This window comes from Nannobrachium achirus (assembly GCF_963921795.1).
Source record: "Nannobrachium achirus genome assembly, chromosome: 5".
Taxonomy (NCBI): domain Eukaryota; kingdom Metazoa; phylum Chordata; class Actinopteri; order Myctophiformes; family Myctophidae; genus Nannobrachium; species Nannobrachium achirus.
The window spans coordinates 32,157,795-32,165,344 of record NC_137814.1 but is presented as its reverse complement, the minus strand read 5'-3'; positions in this window follow the sequence as shown (position 1 = coordinate 32,165,344).

The window sequence follows — 7,550 nt, the reverse complement described above, 5'->3', positions numbered from 1 at the left end:
TTTTGACTACCGGTATGTACTTGAAAAAAATGCAGGGATTTTATTATTTTCACTTCATTTTTTGAAGGACACACAGAAACCAGAATGGCAGCACTGGAAAAGTTAAAAGCACAGTACAGGCTTCAGGGTGTAGATGAACATGGAAGGCACAATGCTGTTCATTTAGACAAGAACAGGAATAAAGAAACTTCCATAATTATTTATCCTTTGTGGCACATATATAAATCAGCTCAGACAGCCATGAGAAAATCGGGTCTGTCCTCACAAATTAATATTTTATGCCTATATGCACATCTCTATTAAAATTACAATCCACTGACTAAGCAACAAAATGGACGATCTAAATGTCAGAAGCACAAAATGAAACATAGTCAGATTTTTATTAGCCACTGTCCCAAGCACAGTGCTGGAAAAAGTACTGATTTCGCACACATGCACATACTGTTTATTTAAGAAGAGGGCCATCCCTGTCATACAATTGCTCTGCATTTCCTGGCTAAATAAAGGGTAAATACAGGAGACTGAGAGATTACAGGTTTCAACCCAAGGCCAGAGATGACGGTCTAAACCGCTAAACAAATTCTGGGAACCACAATCGACCAGATCAGTTCAAATAGTGATGTTTACAGGAAAACTCATTTACAGGGAAAAAAGGAAAGGATAATGAATGCTTGCATTTTCAATCAAGAGGAAAATGTATAGATAGCTGAAGCACACTAGAGGTATGAAAGATTAATTATTTATTCATTTAATGTACCTCAAGTACACCATTATGTCAACAAAAGGCTAGTCTCACTACCCAGATCCTTATCAACACTTCATTAAAATGCATTAGGGCTGCCCCGGCACTGGATTAACAACATGCTAATTGAAGAGGGAATCAAAAACTGCAGGTGCACGATACCGCTTCTAATCTGTGTACCGTAGAGCTGTTTTACTGCAGTTAAACTGCACAAAAGGTGCATACAAAGTCTATTTACCTTGTAGTGTATGTTTTATCCACGGTTTATTAGAAAAGTGCTCAGTACTTACACAATCCCAACACTATGTACACAGCAAAAGAGTCTATTGTAAACATTGACCCATACTGCCACTGCAAACGACAGGCACTTTAAAACTGCCTGTTGCTATGAAATCCTGTGTCCACCCGTGGTTAAACAGAGGTCAGGTGAAAGCCCCTCCCTCCACAGCTTCATAAATGAAACATGAATTTGAATCCTTCTCAATGTCGCTGTGTAGGCGTACTGTATACCCTCACATCTGATGGATTTCATTGTTTACTGTGGAATCGCTGGCTATTTGTGTCAGTGTGCATGGGTTTTCGTGAAGATGCTGTGTATATGTATGGATGGAAAGGGTCAGATGTATGAATGTGTGTTGGGTGTCTGTGTGTGTGTGTGTTCTTCAGTCTGAAGTTGATGAATAAGTCCAACAAGACTGGATTTTCTATTAATGAAGCTCTAGATATGTGAATACATAATAGTTCTCTGTGCCACATATAGATGGATTTGTGATTTACCTCACCAAACAAAACACTAAGCCGTGCTATGGAGAGTCCAGGTATTTTATATTCATGTGTGATTTTATTTTAGAGATCTCAGTTTAGGTAGAATATGACACGGAAAGACAAATGAAACTGAGTCTGCTTCAACAAATATTGCCGGAACCTTTTGTGTGCCACAGTGGTCTAGTTGTTGGTGACAGCCCCATAAAGTTTGAACGAGACAGTGAAACACCCACCTACGCTACCTGGTCACACGTTGTAAATGACCCAACTTCCTGGGTCCCTGGAGAACTCAGATAGAATAAATTGTTCATAGTACAAGAACATAAAATATAGAACCCTCAGTGGTGTTGGATTCACAACCAGCTTATTTGCTTTTACACAGTAAAGAAACGGGGGAAGGAAAAAGGACAACATACAGCTAAGGACAGCCCACAAGCTGGACCTGAACCTTCTCAATTAGACCTGCAGTAAGGGTGATTAAACACTAATCAGTGTTTAAACTACCAGAGCACATCCATTTAAATTTAGTTTGGGCTCCATAGTACACTGTAAAATCCTGAGTGTTAATTTAACTCTGAGAGTGTACAAAAGTAACCAAAGACCTGCACAGGTCGTCAACCAGATGATTTGCCATTTCTGAAGATTTTACTGTGTATATTTTCTTTCTTTTTTCCTGTTTCTTTTGTCTGTGCCTGATCTTTGGAAGGGATTTAACGCTTTTAGAAAAGCGTTGGGTGTCAAAATACTTTTTTTAGTTTTTGTTTGTTTGCATAACCACTAGCTTATAGCTCAAAGATCTTTATTCAAGTGGCCGCCATCACATGAAGGAACAAAACAGTACATAAACCTACCTCAACTTGGATCCATGGGCAGAATACCCGCCATCATTTGTGGTTGATTTGCCAGAATACCCGCCATCATTTGTGGTTGATTTGCTTTATGGGTCTCTCACTGATGACACTGCAATACAAGGCAATGCTTTAGATCCCAGCCCCTTGTTTATATCTTCAGTTTAATTAGGCAGCAGCAAAAGAACAGATGATTTGTCTTGGTGATTGCATATTGACCAAATGATGCAGCCCTACTGGTTTGATTGTAGGATTTGGTCAAAGCGTGACAAAAAGAAATCTTTGCAAACAGAGAAGACCAACATCCACTCTGCCACTTTTTCACTGTATGAAGTTTCCGCTTACACATTTTTTAATCCAAGCAACCGATTGGTCAAAGAAGCATTTATTTAAGCACAAAGTTAGCTCCAGTAAAGCAGTTCTCAACCATAAAGAACCTCCTCTCAGGTATTATTTACAGTGTATAGTATTTAGCTCATATTTGTTGCTGCCTAATTACAATCACAGAAACAAATGGTGCTGTAATCCACTTGATCCCAGCATGCCTATTCTGGGGGGAACCTTCAGCAAAAAAAAAAAATAATAAATAAATAAAATAGCTGATCTACAAGCTTGTGACTATTTTCGGCGAGGAGATTTGGTCTTAGTTAAAAAAGCGGTCCAATTACAGTTGTAGCTCACGTCCGTTTTAATAAGACTAGAGGATTGAAGTGGTTTTTGACCAGCTGTAAACATCTCATACATGCTGAAACTATAAACAGTGGTGGATATTCTGCCCACTGTAGGAAGTGCATCACACAACAGGACAGGAAATGCACTTCAGTGAATAAAGCTCCTTCACCCAGTCATGGTTTTAAGCTGCTTTGTAAATTTCATTTGCCTTAAAGAAAAGAATTGCTCTATTTTTTTCATTGCTTCCTCATCATTCAGGAAATTGTTTCAATGTGCATTTGACCCACTCCTTAGTTTTCTGGATAAGTGCTGTGTGTGTGTGTGTGTGTGTGTGTGTGTGTGTAGTTGTTTTTTATTTTATTTTCAAACTATTCAATAGCATTATAATGTCATTTATAGTTGCTGTGCTTATACTAGGACACAGGTTGTAGAAATGTCCCTCCCTCCCCTTCCAGATCACCTCACCCTAAAAACATTTCTCCATGTCAGACTCGGAGGGCCAGATTCACTAACATGCGTTGTGATGGCAGATTGCACATTCTTTTTGCACTCCAGTTGTTGCTTAAGCTCATCGTGCATTAGGCAACATATTGCACATTTCACTAAGGTATTTATGCAAATGAGCTTGTAGCCCAAATGGGCTACTGAGCTCTGCACAAACAAAGTGTGATCTATTAGTCATCAACTGCAAGGGCAAATTGCGTCTTCAAGACTAATTCAACAAGGCTGACGCAAATGAAACAATCATCTGCATATATGTCAATTAAAGTGGCCCACCAATGCTCACAGAGCTGCATAATGGATTGGCTGCTTAAATGATATCAGATTATCTAGAGTTGAAACAGAGATGCTCTAGGAGGGAACATAATCTCCCTTGTCTCACTTCATGTTGGTTACAAGATTAAAGATATATTGGTTACTACAGTAATAAATGATACAGTAACAGAACGATTATTGTGGTGGCTATCAAGCAGTAATAGAAGCCACCATTTCTATTTGCATGGCTCAACCTAAAGCTTTAGGCTGAACGATCACTTTCATGTGTAATTATTTGCTATGTGCAACCATATCAGACACAACATCGATTTATTCTATTGTCTGTGCAATTTGGCATGCTTTTTTCTCACATTATGTGAAAGTTAGTGCAAAGGTACAACTGGCCATTAAGAAGGGCAAACCCTTAGTGAATCTGGCCTCTATGGGTCTCGTCATGTGATATACATTTTTTTTTGTCTTGATGTGTTGATTATGATATCAAATTAATCAAACTAGCTATATAAAGGAGAACAGCAGTAGACTGTGAGAAATGTCCCTCTGGCCTTTCCGAACCTCCCTTGCATACTTTCTAGAATAAAGATACCAATGATTCGGCAATGATGTTACTGTCATGCGCCATGAACAGTTTTAAGGAAGGTGTTTCTCGGTAGCCCCTTAAGTAAAGCACTATAGTTGTCTTGGTTCCATGAACCAACAACAATTGGTCAAAGTCCTATTTATACTTATTTTACCTTTTTCATGGCTATATCGTATATCACTGGGACCCACATTAAAGTCAAGTTAAGAATTAAAGGATGATAATTGGATAATATAATGTTGTTTTTTTATTGTCAGCATAGCCAACGAAACTTCCAAAAGCTAGTACATTATAAGGTCTGTCATACCAAAACAAGATATAGCTCATATCCTGAAGTCATAGAACTAAATGTTTGCCCCCCCCCCCCCCATCATTGTGATGAGCATGGCCATTGTCGAACTTTATGAAGTGATGCGATAGCTTTTGCATCTTCCTTTCAGAATGTAACACAAGCTTGGGGATGTTGACTGAAAAATCTATATTGCTGTCACTTCATAAAGTTGTTCCAGGAAAGATTAACATAGCTGTGTTCATCACAATGATGAATTATTCTGGCCAAAGCAACCGAATGGCTCTGGGACAGTTTTTTTTGGACAACAATGGAGATATATCTTCTTTTGGCAAAACACCATATTTATAAGTAGGCAAAACTCTCTTTTTTTTGTGTAGTTTGTTCTCAATAAGAAGAAAGTAAAATGATCTGTTAAAGTAATCCTGTGTGACTCTTGTCAAAACATCTTGGGAACCACCTATGGATCTTGATCCATTAGAGAAACAACCATTCTTTTCCTTTGGTTTCTTTGTTAGGTAGCCAGGAGATGACTCATTTGTGACACAGTGTTAAATGCCACAGCATTTCTCCCTGTGTTGAATCCAGCCTTCAGTACAAGCACAGTAACAAAGATGAAGAGTAAATGGGCATCCAGACATTCTGTACCCCGCCAGGCTTGTATAACCCCATACTGTACAGGAGTCCTTTTAGATTGTCTGGTTGATGAAAAAACAGAGGATCACAAATAAGAAATTGAAACTTCAAAACTTATCTTATCTGTAAATAAATGTATGCAAAATGTACATGTTGAAAATGAACATTCCTCTCTTTTCGAGTTCTGACTGTGAAGGGTGTCTTTAGAGGTTTGACGCCGCCATGATGGCTGTTACTATGACGATGTATTACAGAGTTTAAAAAAAATGTGTGGTGTACGTGGTGTATAAAAAAAATAACACTAAAGACGAAAAAAACGTCATTGTTGGTCTTTTGAGTAAGTTGCATTGCGTGATGAAAGTCTGAAGTGCTAAAAAAAATCATTAAATAGGAAAAGGTACATTTTATTGTAAAAAAAATAAATGAAGTGTAGAAAAAAAGACAACAAACATGACATTTTTGTATATATTGGATTTTTGTAAATTTTTATTTGAATCTAAATGCAACACAAAGTACCAAAATTCATTTAATAAAGTACACTGTGGTCATTTTTTTAGTCTCCAGCTTTTTTTGTTTGTTTATCATGTCTTGTGTGATATTATGGCTTAATTACAGTATTTGGACATATAGAGTCTGCACACTGGTAAAGCTCCATAAGTTTATTGCTGGTCAATGTTTCGATCTTAATAGATCTTCATCAGGACACATGTCCTTCTACATGATTCTGCTCGTCTAGCACCTGGGCCACGGATGTGCGTGCACTACTCTCTTCATTAATTACAGTATTTACCATTGTTTACATGCAGTTTGATCTTTAAACTACTGTCTGTGTCCAACTGAGCGTTTCATTACTTCATTGTCATTGCTAGACAATGAACTGGTGGTGTAGAGCAGGGGTCTTTAACGTTTTCAGGCCAAGGACCCCTTAGTTGATAGAGGGATGAAGCAGGGACCCCCACAACCTTCTCATAGATTCCATATAGTTTCATCGTTTGACAGCACAATCATCAGTGTATTTTGGATTCATGTCAATTTGTGTTTTCAGATATTTAACCACTTGAGCCATCATTACCTAATAAACTTGACCTTTCACTCTGTACTTAGTCTGCTCTTTTTCCCCTCAACACCAAAGCTCGAAAATAGCCGACCTCCAAGCTCACAACGTGTCGGCGCGTTGTGAGCTTGGAGGTCGGCTATTTTCGATATTTCCACCAAAAGGCCCTTTTAGAAATGTCAGCCCCTGCCTCTCTAACATTCTCTGTCTGCACGTCCCTGCATCCATCACCTGTCATAAACCTTTGAGCCTTGGGCCCATATACAGCAAACCATATTATGGTCAAACAGTGTTTTGGTCTGTTTTACATAGTTTTTGCACTCAGGGGGCTGATAACTGGTGTCTCTGATATCGGATCTCTTACTTTAGCTGTTTTTCCAGTTCAGCTGCACAGGCTGATCAATCATTGTTCAGCTGCAGGAACATAGTTAATAGAATCAAGGTTGTAGCCGCACCACCAGACCAAGTTAGAACTCAATTGAAGTTGGAGGTCAAATTGAAGCTATTGAGTTCACGCTGTCGAGGAAAGTGTGGAGTAAAATAATAGTGTGCACAAGAACTTGAGTTAAAATAAAATGGCCTTAGGCTATGGGAAATGTATTGTTCCTGGCTGCCAACAAGTCACAGCACACACAGTCTCTCAAAAGAAAAGACTATAATAATAATAATAATAATAATAATAATATTAAGATGACATCACTTTTTGGTCATTTTTCACATCCTCTACTAAGTCCACATGGTCAGGTGTATAGGTAGTCTATTCACAGGCCTACTGTATATCAAAAATACACAACAAAGCCTGAACCAACGGCATGCGAGTTAGAAGAGCAGAAAGAGATACCCAAGAAAAATGGGTAGCGCACATCTATATAATATAATAGGCTATATAGGGTGGAGGGACCATAGAGCATACTGAAGGGCTAACGTCGAAATCTTACTCAGTGTATTCTTAGTATAAATTATCCTAAAATGACTACAACTGTTAAAATATTGGACCTTTAAGGAAATCTTTAACATTAATTTTGTGTGAACAGTAAAGAAGGGGGGAAAATGATATATTAATACAGCTATGCTTGAGTCTGTGAACATATCGACTTTGTAGTAAACACACCTCACGGAAAATTAGGCCTACTTGACTCCGGTGTGAAGACCACTGAAGTTTGTGAATAAACAAGTGTTGTGATGGGGGC